This window comes from Lissotriton helveticus, chromosome 6 (genome assembly GCF_964261635.1).
Source record: "Lissotriton helveticus chromosome 6, aLisHel1.1, whole genome shotgun sequence".
Lineage (NCBI taxonomy): Eukaryota > Metazoa > Chordata > Amphibia > Caudata > Salamandridae > Lissotriton > Lissotriton helveticus.
In genome coordinates this window covers 1,040,467,387-1,040,480,494 of record NC_136067.1, presented here as the reverse complement: position 1 = coordinate 1,040,480,494, position 13,108 = coordinate 1,040,467,387, and the positions used below count along the sequence as shown (strand labels likewise).

Below are 13,108 nucleotides of genomic sequence, written 5' to 3'. Positions count from 1 at the left end.
ACATAAAAGGTAGGACCACCCAAGCAAGCTCTCTTTATGACCCACTCTTTTGCCAGTGCAGCACCTGATGATCTAAGTCTTCTACTATGTTGGCAAGATTTAATTAACAGAAAAAGTTAAGGTGGGCCCCTGCCATTACAAATCCTATGGTAAAAGCACATAGCTTTAAAGGGAACTGTTTTCCTCAAAGACAGCCAATGAAGATCTTCCAAGGCAGGACCTGCAGGTGCCTTTCTTGGTAGTTTCAGCAGAAAAATGTGTCCAACTCCAACTAACAAAACACATTGACCACTTTGACCTCCTCAACCCTCATCAATCAGGCTTCCGAGCGAAACATAGCACGGAAACGGCTATGACGCACATAATTGATGACGCCCTCCAAATTCTAGATCGCAATGAGTCCTGCCTCCTCATCCTTCTTGACCTGTCTTCAGCATTTGACACGGTCAAACACGAGAACTTACTGGAGCTGCTAAGCACTAGAATGGGTCTATCGGGAACTGTTCTCAAATGGTTTACTTCCTTCCTTTATAACCGGTCTCAGAAGTTCAAGATCGACAATGTGCTATCTACACCTGTGCCAGCAGATCTAGGTGTCCCACAAGGATCGTCCCTCTCCCCCACACTGTTCAACCTCGTCATGGAACCGCTCGCCGCCTTGCTCTAAGCATCCAATGTTCAATTCCATATGTACGCCGATGACACACAACTTTACCTAAAGCTACGATCCCCGGAAGATATCAAACTTCTGAATTCTACACTTAGTAACACTCAATCCTGGTTGGCCGTTAATCACCTCAAACTAAATGCTCTGAAAACTGAGTTCCTACTCATCTCACCTCCGGCGAAAATTACCACCACCCAAACCTGGCTCAATAACCTTACAGCACTCAATGTCCAACCTACCATCGTGGATTCTGCGAAATCCCTAGGCATCACACTCGACGCCAAGCTCAACATGCAACAGCACGTTAGCAAAGCAACAAAAGGAGCTAATTTCCAAATCAACACACTGAGGAAACTTAAACCCTTCCTCCCAGCCAAGGACTTCCAAACTGCTGTACAAGCGTTAGTCATCCCTCGCATAGACTATGGAATTGTGGCCCTCAGCGGACTCCCGTTAGCCACAACAGCACCCCTAAGAGCCTCCCTGAACGCTGCCGCGAGACTCATTACTGGCTCAAGAAAACATTCGCATATATCCCCAGACTTAAAATCTCTAAAATGGCTGCCTTTTGAAGCCAGAATACAGCTAAAAATTGCCGTTATGACACACTCGGCCATGCACCACAAGGCACCCAACTACCTCGCTCAAAAGTTGTCTATATCAGGTGGTTCGAGATCCAATAGAAGTACAACAAATCTACTCTTGAAACCTCGTAGATTCCGGAAGGAAAAAACATACAAGCGCTCCTTCTCAGGAATGGCACCCAGGATCTGGAATGCACTCCCTCCTGAAACCAGGCTTATCTCCTCCACTGCGTTCTTCGAGAAAGAGGTGAAAACCATCCTTATGGCCAAGTTCACCTGAACTTTATAGGTGTTGGATCAGAGTCTCTGCATCGCTTTGTATTTTGGATCTCCTGATTGTCTCTTGGCACTATATTCTTATTTGATTGTGACACTATTATGCTACTCTCCTACTACCGACCACTATATGATACACTTTAGTTTGTTGAATCACCCTCCTGATGCCCCCACCCATTGTTCTCTCTATCCTTAGAAATTGGTATAAGCCATCCCTACATCCAAAGTTTACCTGAACACTATTGTAGCGGGATCAATGACTTTGCGCCGTCTTATATTACTTGTTACCTGGTTGTATATTGGTATGTTTTTTGTACACTACTGTTTTCCTATTATGTTAGTGACTATTATACTGCTCCCATTAGTTCTGTTCAGTCCTGTTGCCCCTACCCCTGTCTCTGTGAAGCGCTCTGATATCTGTAAAGATCTTGTTCGCGCTATATAAAACTTTGAATAAATAAATAAATAGAAGACATACAACTGCATTCTACACTCTCTGGAGTTAATTTTATTCTGCCCTGTGTAGTTCCAATGTAAAGTATGTTACAGTAGTTCAACTTGGACATAACAAGAGCCTGAACAATTTTTTCCTGGTACATAAAGGAAGAAGATCCATGATTGTGGCCACTGTCTTAAGAGTGCCAAACCATTTCCCAGCCACACAAGCTACTTGGCTGTCAAGAGTAAGTTTAGAATCGAACAGAAAACCCAGGTTTTTCACTTTGGTCTTAGAGTCTGGAGTAAGGTAAAGACCCTTGGGCCACCAAGCTGAAAACCAAACAGAAAATCACACAAAATACATTCAAAACAATACTAAAAAAATGGTAGCATAATATAAAATCATAAATCCATAAAACTGAGATATAACAAGCAAGAATAACATTTCAATTCCAATTCCAAAAAGCTTTATTCAAAGTAAAAGGTCATAAAAGCACAAACATACATGTAAGTCCTTTCGCATGATATCTAAGAACAAAACATATATACACTCTAGTCGAATTCGATATATAATCCCTTACTTAGGGGAAATTTATTTCCCCTAAAATCTATGTTCAAGGCTAAAATTTTGTTAAAAGTTAATATACTAAAAACGTTATAAACATACTACAGTACATGCTACCAATAATACCAATTAAGTATGAGTGAAGCAGATGGTTATACAAAAAATGCAGCAAAGCCTGAAGAGAACGCTTATGGACAGAAACCTCGTCAAGGAACCTTGCTCTTATCGCCCACACCCACCCCAGATATTTAGCCATGGCTATAGCGATTGCTTCAGTGGTGTCACTTCCTAAGATTCTCTCCGCCTCATGCGCCCTTTTTGTCTCCAAGAGCATGCAAATGGGAGTCAACCAGGCACGGTGAGGAGCTTCATACCCAATGCATTCGAACAATACATGGGCCGATGACTCTTTTCCAAATCCGCACACCGGACACAAGTCCTTTCTAGGTATAGACCGTTTGCTAGTAAACACTCTTAGCGGCAGGGTGCCCACCCTGAACTGAAAATATAATTTCGGCTCGAAGGGTTTTGTGATGAAGTCCCAATATTGCTCTAGCCCCGGGGTCGGTTTACAATCCAGGAAAAGCCCTGTAAGGGTAGAGGTCTCACAGCTACTCACTATGTTGGTCTGGGCCATTTCCCAATATTTGACTTTCAAGACCTTTTTTGTGGGAAAAATTGTATCTTTGGGATCATCCCAAAAAAACATTTCATGATACAATTGTGGCTCGTGTGCATATAGATTGTTGTATAAAATATGCAGTTACAAAACATATCCATACTGTTGGCAAAGTCTGTAGAAACTAAAATTTGCCCGCTCCAGAAAAGGTAAACTAAGTGTTTTTCTTAAAGAGGAATACAATTTGCAGAAAAGGATAAAGTGCAGTGTGCTTTGTTGCGAGCGACCATCGCTTGGATAGACAGGCAAATTAGCAGCAAACATACCCTGTCCGCAGTGTGCAACAAGGAAGTGAAAAGTGTTCAACCATAGTCTAGTTGGCAAAAATCTATGCTGTAGGTTATTGACCCATATTAAATAAAGCTTGATGCCAAGACCAGTTGCATTTGTGCATGGGCAGTCACAGTGGGCATTCCTGCATTTTTGGACATTCTCTCCTCCTTACATTTGTCTAAAAACAGTTTGATCAATTTTATTCATTTATTTATTTGAATCGTTTTATAAAGCACGAACAAGACCCAAAGGGGTATTAGAGCGCTGTACAGAGTTGGCTCAAGCAAGGGTACAAATATAATGTGAAAGTAGGTGAAGTTACAACATAATGGAAACTGGTCAGGTTAAGAGTTGGGGGTATAAACGGTGCACTAGAACACGAAGAGCAAAACATCATAAAATAATATGCACCATGAGAAGTGCAATACGAATCAGGGAAATTTTTACAAAAAACAAGAGCGACATCACCAGTTAATGCAATTAAAGAGCCATAGAGGACTAGATCAAAATAACGTAAAAACATACAATAAAATGCCTCAGTGTAGTACAACAAGAATTGGGTATTAATAAGAACAAGAGCATGATCACTGGCTGATGGTGTTAACGTTCATTCAGGAGTAGACGTTTGATCAGTTTTTTTAAAGGATGTAGTGGAAGGATTGGATCTGATCTCAGATGGCTGGGAGTTCCAGATTCTCGGAGCAAGACCAGTGAATGCACGGTTGTAAGATCTTTTTTTTTTAATCTTGGAGGTTTCAAGAGAAGGGTGGACATACTTCTAAGGTTTCGGCTGGAGCCCGATAGTTCAAGCTTATTTGCCAGATAGTACAGGTGTTGTAGTGTATGGCTTTATTGCAAGCTACCTTGAGTCTGATTCTGGGTTTAATAGATAGCCAATTTAGTTGCAGATGGTCTGGGGAAATGCGTTCATACTTTCTGGAGCCCGTTATGAGTCTAGCCGATGCGTTCAGGGTAGCTCTGAGTGGGGCCAAGCTAGCTTTGGAAAGTCCAGCAAGGGTCACCAGCCCATATTCCAATCTAGAGATAATCAGGGATTGAACTGCCGACATGAGGTCTTCGGAGGGGGGGATGTTTGATTTTCTTAAGTGTGTTAAGTTGGAAATTGGCTCCCCTAGTAGTAGCACTGATGTGCGCTTGCATGTTTAAGAGTTTAAATGTCAATGCTCCAGAAAAACTAGCAGAGAAGTTACAGGACGTCTAATCAATTCACTTAGATCCAGTTGATTACAGATCTTATATATGTATGGGATCCAAGGTATGTTTAAGCCCTTTTCCAATTTAAAACAGTACGCTACAATTAAACGATTCGGTAAGATTTCCCTTTGGCCCAAATTTTCAAGCACAGCAAAAGCGGTTGCAACTTCACAGTGTTGTGTAGGTACCCTAGCCCAGTTGTCAGAATGACATACATAGTTGCTAGTAAACTTAGGGGGACATCTAGCAGCCTTTTTATAAAACCATTTTCCACCTTCTCCAGCCTAGGTTGGCCGCAGAAGCCCCACACACCAGCCTCCATTGGTGGCTCCGGGACAGGACTTAGTCTTGCAGATAGTTCCCAACTCTTTGATAGGCCTGCTACTCGTTCTTGCTGCAAAACCGAAGACCACCTCTGTACTCCTTGCTAATGTGGCTACCCTGGCTGCCAGCTTTCAAAGTACCACAGGTAAGTCTATCGTTAAAAGGTATATCCAACATATACGTTTTGGTTACTATCAAGGAGTTGCAGCCTCACTGCACCGCAGGGGCTGATGGAACTTACGTTAAGTTCCAGGCAATTTGCACTAGGTTATTTTAGGGGTGGGGGGAATTTGAGTAATCGCGTTACGCAAATCTCTGCGAAACGGTAAAAAATCTCTGCAAACACACAGAAATTCCGCGAACACGTGAAATTGCTTGTTCGCAATGCTTTTTTCCTGTTCGCAATTGCTGTCTGCGTGCTTGGGGCGGAAATATCTCGCGAATACGCATTTTGAGAACGCGAACAAGCAAAAATTTCGCTAAGTCGCGGAACGCAGATTTTTGGGGCAATTTCACGTTCTCCGTGGAACGCGAAATTACCCAAACTCCGCGAGCAGAACGGAATTTACAGCCCAGGCCTAGTTTTTTTATGAGAGACCAATGCCGTGGTAAAGTTCAGCATTTAATATACTCTTGGGAAAGGGGTTACATCAATGCACAGTTCTCTGTAACGAAAAAAAATAGTATGTGCGGATAACAATGCGCCCAGTCGATACAGTTGTTAACATTTCGACTGTGCCAGTGAATTCAAGCACTGTAAAATCTCAGCTGACCCCTGTTCTTCAAAGAAGGAATCTGTGAGGACCCCCCCAGCCCAACTATACGTGTTGCGGGTTTCTTGACAGCTCCACCCTGGGAAGACATTAAAGTGTAGTGCGGGAGGGGGCGCGTGCTCTTTTTTTTAAATGTAGGGGTCCTCCCCTCCCCCCCTGTCACTAAACCGACTGCTTGATACACACAGCCAACGGCTTGAGGGGCGGCTGGCTCGCAGCAACAAAGCGTGGGAGGCACGCCCCACCGCCAGTAAGAGCAGAGGTCTCCGGACAACACCCCACCCACAGATCTTCAAATCTATTTTGAGGTTCCTTGAGGCGTCCTCCATTAAGGCAGAGGGCTCCGCGCGATCAAAAAATGAAAGGTCGCTTCTGATGGGCCTGCGGGACACCTCCCACTTTTTCTCAGTTTGTGCAGGGGACACATCCATGTATGTATCAGTGGAAATGCACGTCCCTTTCAGCAAAGATCCTTTCAGACTGCATCGGATATTACTTGTAAAATGTTCAACAGCACAGTTTCTGCAAGTTAAAGGATGTCAATATTGCTGTGTATTTTACAACTCGGCGCAGCAAGGCACAATTGTTTGTTTTTTTGCATTTATATAGCGCGAACTCGACCCGAAGGTATTATAGCGCTTTATACGAGCACCAGCCACGTTACACAAGGACACATTCATTTTTTGTTAGGCACAAGAGATTAATTTGATTTGCCCAGAATCACAGGCTGCTGAGCCGACGCCGAGACTCCAAACTGGTTCCCCAGCTCCGAAGTCGGCAGCTCTGACCCTAAGGCCACAACCTCTCCCCTGACAATGACAAGAGTAACCCTGGCCTCGATTTTATGGGAAAATGACAAGAAAAATGAAGGCGAGCGCTGGATGAGCAGATTGTGGCTGAGGGAATTAGGCAGAAACAACAGACTGGGTGCACGTCCCCAGCCCAGTCAATGAGCCGCTGGTGTGCCCTGGGAAAAAACTCGCAGCCTCACGGCTGGTGACTCCCAGGAATGCGCCGCCCCATAAACACCGCTGGGTTTGGTTCCCGATTGCAAACCCACTCCCTCCCCCGGGGCCCGGCCTCTTTAATATGTAATCCCCGGGCAGACCTGCGCATGCAGAGGGCACCTGCAGCCCGGAGCCCACACTCAAGATGGATGGGCCTGGCCCCGCCCTCCTGCCCATGTGTGTGGGTCTGCATGACCGGGGACAGCACAGGCGAGTGGGATTGTCTCTCCTTGTCATCTCCACTCACACCACAAGCTAAAATCATCAGAGCTTAAAAACACGGGGGTCCGGGTGGAACGCACCACAGCAGCAAGACTTTATTTTTAAGACACTGGGAACTCGTAAAATACTAAAATCGTACAGACCACAAGCACTGTTTGCAAAATGTGCCCGGTTCCATCCCAGCCAGGCATGTGGAGGGAGAAGTGAGAAAAGCAAATACCTCGGGACTTTAGTTCAACACACTGTACGTTAACAATACATTATGCCTGACATCTAAAGTTGTGCCGTGCACCGCATCCTGCAGCTTGTAGTTTTGCACTTCGCGTGATAAAGTACAACAAACATAACAATTGAACTAACAAGGCTGTGTCTACCAACCCATGACTTAGGCACCGTGAGATCTACGCAGCCTGTAGGGTCTGAAATGCATATGGTGAACAGAGCGAGATCACAATACAAGATTCGCCTTTATTCTCAACCCTCTCCCCCTCTACCTGTCGGTGCTGCTGGAACCCGATCCCCCGCATCATGAATTATTTCCCGGCTCTCTGCGCCTACCTGCTGCCGGGGCTTTGTCCCGCACTTTCGCCGGATCCCCCGCACACCCAGCCTGGGAAGGAAGGGCCCTCCGTCCCGAGCAGAGGCAGCTGCTTCCAGAGGGAGCGCCGATCCACGCCCTCACTCCCAGATCGGAGAAAACAGAAAAGCAACAAAAAGTAACTTTGTATCCAGGGATCGTGAGCGATGGCACTGTGCGGGGCTGGCGCTCCGGGCGTGCTCTGCCCACCCCCTCCTGCTGAGCAAACTTTGCACAGATCCGAGGCAGCAACTGGTCCCTGTCCTCTCCCGCCCTCTCCAGCCGCTGCCCTCCGACCCCAGGGCGGCCCTTCCCCCTGTCAGAGTGCCCCCGCCTCGGCTGCGCTGCTGCTCCGCCTCCCCCGGCCGCGGCGGTGGCGGGCTCGCCACCCTCCCAGCCTGGGAAAACGTGGCACGGTCACCTGACGGCTGCCAGGCCCGCCCCGGGAGTGACAGCGGAGGCTGGCCGGGCCGCCCCCGGGCACGGGAGAAGCTTCAGTCGGGGAGAACCGAGGAGCCCGTGCCCCAGAGGCGCCGGTGTTCCGAGCTTCCCAGGCGGTGGCTAAAGTTAGTCACAAGGACGGTACAGTCCCGCAGGGGACAAGTGCCAGCTGCAATGCTCTGGAGAGAACCGACAATAAAAATATGAGTAAATAAAAAACAATTTCAACATTTGAGCAGCTGCAGACTCGCCTCATGCTGCTACAGCCAAGGGTAGATATCCGCAAACATCACACGTTTTGGTATACACACGAGATCGCTGCTACTTTACAAAATGAAATAATAATAGAAAGTAAAATAAACAAGTATTACCAAAACTAGTAGGCATGCGTTTTGAGTCCTGGCTGAGATTTTGTAAAGGCTGCAATTTGGGGGGGAAACAAGCATTGGAAAATTTAATAGGTTTTGGTTTAATGTGCCAACACAAGTACCAGACATTCACACATCTTTGCTTGCATTAAATGCAGGGCTTTAAGTGGGATTATAAAACTGGGGGGGTCTCTCAAAGGGGCGTGACCAATGTAATTAAGGGCGTGGCTTAAAACACATAAGCTAAAAATCTATGCTTAGCATAGTGTGCCACCCGACTTTTATTTTGCTGTTTCTGTCATTGCATCCAGATATATGATTCAAGTTACATAATACCTACAACAAGCCAGGACTATTGGCTTTGCCAATGGTTGTTGGTTGCATAAGATAAACTAAAGCGTGGGTGGGACAGTTGCCTACCGAGTTGTGTCCTGTTTGTGCTCAAACCAGAGAAAGCGAAGCCCATGTTATTTTCTTCTGCCCAGCCTACTCGAAAAGCAGACGATATTGGCTGGCCCCACTACAGAGAAACCTGGGATTCAGAACCTTTCTTCCTGCTTTCAGAGTTTTAAAGACAGACCTATCCCCATCAACGGTGTTTGCCCTGGCTAAATTTTTAACAGCAATGGGGTATACCAGAACTCCATATGTAAAGATGGCAGGGGACCGCTGAAAATCTGCTGTTTTGATACACTGCAATTTTTTGTTTTAACAGTTTTTTTTTAATTTTAATGATGTTTTACTTGTTGTACATCTTTTATGATCAAACGATCGAAATAAAGATTTGAAACGGCATAAGATAAATAACTAGCAACTATGGCTTGTATATAATATTGAAAAAGCTTCCACTTAAAGCCCTGGTGACACCACAACATTGTTTCTGCTCCTGAGTTTCAAAAAGAGAATTGGCAGTTTGCAGTGTGCGCTATTTAATAGGGCCCTCTCATTCGCAACAGCGCTTGGAGTCTTGTGCTTTAAAAAGCAGACACATGGGAGATGTAAGAAGGAAGAATTTCCCTTCCCTACATGCTCACTTGGCATTAGGTCATGCAGTAACTTCCCCACTAGTGAGAAGTGAGCAGTGTGAGCAGCGCACATCAATGTGCCTGCTGTCACTGCAGTCCAGAAAACAACGGACTGCTTTAAAAAACTGCCGGTGCTCAGACCCGGTCAGACCCGGCCCACTTAAAGCCCTGCTTGGATGCACAAATCCTGTCCTGGATTTGCCAAGACTTTGAAAAACAACCAGAGAATTGCTTTCTGTATGGAATATATATGGGAGATGGAGAATGACCTGATTACTTGTAATTGTACTTGTATAGCGTTTACTACCCCAGACGAGGCGTTGAAGCGCTTTACAGCAAGTAGCACGCCACTCCGGAACCCAAGGATATCGATTATTCTAGTGATTATTGTGATTAGCCACATGCTCTCAAGAATAAATTTCATGCATGGACTCCAGTTATTAGTGATTGATTACCAGTTAGGTGAGATCATTAGTGGGGGCTGTGTGGTTTCAGGGGAATGGTGGTGGGATAGATAGGCTGGCAGAGATTAGGCAATATTAAGATACAGGGATTGGGTTTTAAAGAGGAGAGGTTATGATCTATGAAATGAGGTATCAGCCAATTGCAGAATTAAAATAGGAAGGAGTGAGACAGACAGGCATGAGAGTGAGAGGAGGCTATACTATGAAATGCAAGGTATGCAGAGGATGGAAGAAGCGGGTTACTCTGGAAAAAGAAAGGAGATGAGTTAAGTAGAAGTCAATGTTATTTTTTAATGCAGTTTTTTAGGAGTACAGTGTGAGGAGGCTTTCTGAGATAACAATCAGTTGGAGGATGTAAGCTGTAGAAGGAAACAACCTTATACATAGAGCTCCATAGCAGAGGCAGACAGCTTAAGCCTGCGGTTCTGAAGCCTACACAAAATGTAAACTTTAAGAACCTGAACTTGCTGTGTGCCAATTTTTGAACGCTCCTTAGCACTCGTTACAGTGTTCAGCACAGATTTGCACATGTGTATTTCACTCATACATTAGTTATGAAAAATTTAAAAATTGAGGTCCTCGTGATTCAGGTTGTTCCGCAGATGTTGTTTTTATTTCGGTAGGTGTTACAGCCAACACGTGTTTCGTCAGTAGGAAATGTAACCCTTGACTTTTTCAAGGCTGTTAAGTGAAAAAAGTGACATTTGTAACATTCATGGTTTGTTCTGAGTATGTTATTATTAAATATCACTGTATGTTACATAAGTAGGTGAACAAACATCCAAAACCAGAGAGAAACCACTTCGGTAGGATCAAGCTCAACATCCATAGACACCATTAATTCAACCGAAAGTGAGAGTGAGGGACAGATGGGAGCTAGAGGCACAACTGACCCTAACAATAGTTTTTTATTGGAAATCAACAGGATAAAAAAGGGAAACGGAGAGAACAGAAATACAGGTCAGCAAGGAAAACCAGGAGAGGTAAAAGGGGTGGAGAAAGGTCAAGACAGACAAGGGGTGAGAACCAGGTCCTGGAATCAGAATCTGAAGAAATAAGGAATGTAACTGTAATGAATCTGAGTGACTCTGAACTTACAAGTGATATGATTTCTGTGCTAGAAAAAGGCATGAGTTTTTGTCCGAATGATGTTGGTGATTTCTGTAAAACCAAAATTGATTTGTTTAAATTCACAAGACGCTTAAAACTGAAAAAACATTTCGAAATGAACAAAACAACGAATAAAGAATTGCAGCAAAATGTGGGCATGATGACGACTGGTGATTATTGTATACAAGACATTGTGGATGCCCGACTACTGCTTTCATTGACAGACTGTGAAGATGAGGTGTTACTCACAGATCGAATCATGAGAGATCTAGATATAAATACTGACTTTAACATCACTAGCAGTCTAAGGGAGAAATCAACATGGACACCAACACTCACATCTGGCAACAATATAGACTTATTTTTCAAAGCTGTCACAAGTGACCTAGAGAAACATAACTCCAAGAACACTGTCACACATCTACACAGAGACAACTTATCTCAGGGAGAGAGAAAAGCCCTCTTAGAATTAAGCAAGAACAGAGAACTCATGATCAGGGAAGCTGACAAAGGGGGCAATATGGTGATAATGCGAAGCACAGACTATGACAGTGAAATTCTCACCCAACTCAATAATAATGAGTGTTATGAGAAATTAGCAAACAACCCCATATGGAAACTCACAGACTACATTAACACACTCCTGAAGAAATGGCATGGGTCGGGCCTCATAGATGACCATGAACTAGCCTACTTAAAAGTGGACCGACCAAGGTACCCATGCATCTACACAGTACCAAAAGTACACAAACACCTAACCTCTCCACCAGGCAGGCCAATAATATCAGGCATAGGAGGACCAACAGAGAGACTATCAGAATTTGTGGACATGTTCCTAAAACCCTTAGTATTAAATCTCCCTTCGTACATCAGGGACACAAAACACATATTAGGTATCATGGCAGACATACCATGGGAAGAAAACATGTTATTGGTCACACTAGACGTCGTCTCCTTGTATACATGCATAAAAAGAGAAACGGGGCTTACAGCAGTAAGAAGAATGATGAACAAGAGACCAGCGAGTGCATGGTCACACACAGAGATGATCTTAGAAATGGTAGAAACCATTTTGGATAACAATGTTTTCCTATACAAAGATCAATGGTATCTGCAAAAGCAAGGGGTGGCCATGGGCTCCAGATTTTCGCCCTCGTACGCTAATTTAGTAATGGGGAGATTCGAAGAAACGAGAATCTGGGGCTCACTAGCATCAGAATGGAACAATGACATACTGTTCTGGGGCAGATATATCGATGACTGCATCATGATATGGACAGGCACATCTGAGAAACTACATCAATTCCATGAGTACCTGAACCATAATGACCAAAACATAAGATTCACAATGGAGTTTAGCAATAAAAAACTCGCATTTCTAGATGTAGAATTCTATATAGAAAATGAAACAATTCAAAGCAGACTATTCAGGAAAAGCACAGCGTGCAATTCCCTATTGCATGCTACCAGTGCACATCCAGAACATCAGAAAAGAGCAATCCCTTATGGAGAACTAATCAGGACCCGCCGCAATTGCAGCAATGAAACTGAATTCCAAACTCAGAAGAAAGGTGTGATTAAAAGATTTGAGAACAGAGGGTATAAAAGAAACCAACTGCTCAAAGCAGCTGAAAGAATAGACTCAGTAAGTAGAACAGACACACTAAAGGACAAACAGCAGAGCCAGAAAAGAAAGGATGACAAGATTAGACTCATAACTGGTTACAATAACTGGGCAACAATCCTAAGAAAAAGTCTAAACAGACACTGGCACCTATTAAGGACAGACATTATGCTGAAGGAACACATAACGGAAAGACCAACAATAACCTTCAGAAGGGGAAGAACTCTGAAAAATATACTAAGCCCAAGTTACCCCCAAACACACAAAAAGAACACATGGCTAACAGAACCAGGGTTCTACAGCTGTGGAGGCTGTGCAGCCTGCAAATGGGCATACAAAAAGAAAAAAGATTTTCAAGGAGTAAACGAAACTAAAAAATACCGCATCCTAAGCACTATAAACTGCCTAACTAAATATGTAGTTTACGCCCTAGACTGCAAATGCGGTAAGAGATACGTAGGCAGCACTAAAAGGCC

At 44.3% G+C, this 13,108-nt stretch overlaps 1 protein-coding gene across 1 annotated transcript in view; it reads right to left on the bottom strand.

Annotated features, from left to right (window-relative positions):
* UTRN (utrophin) overlaps positions 1-7,875 on the bottom strand; it is a 1,532,463-nt gene extending 1,524,588 nt beyond the window's left edge. Inside the window, exon 1 of the mRNA XM_078648677.1 lies at positions 7,582-7,875. The gene's annotated coding sequence lies outside the window, so the exon portion shown is untranslated. The remainder of the gene's footprint in view (positions 1-7,581) is intronic.
* Positions 7,876-13,108: the final 5,233 nt, after the last annotated feature.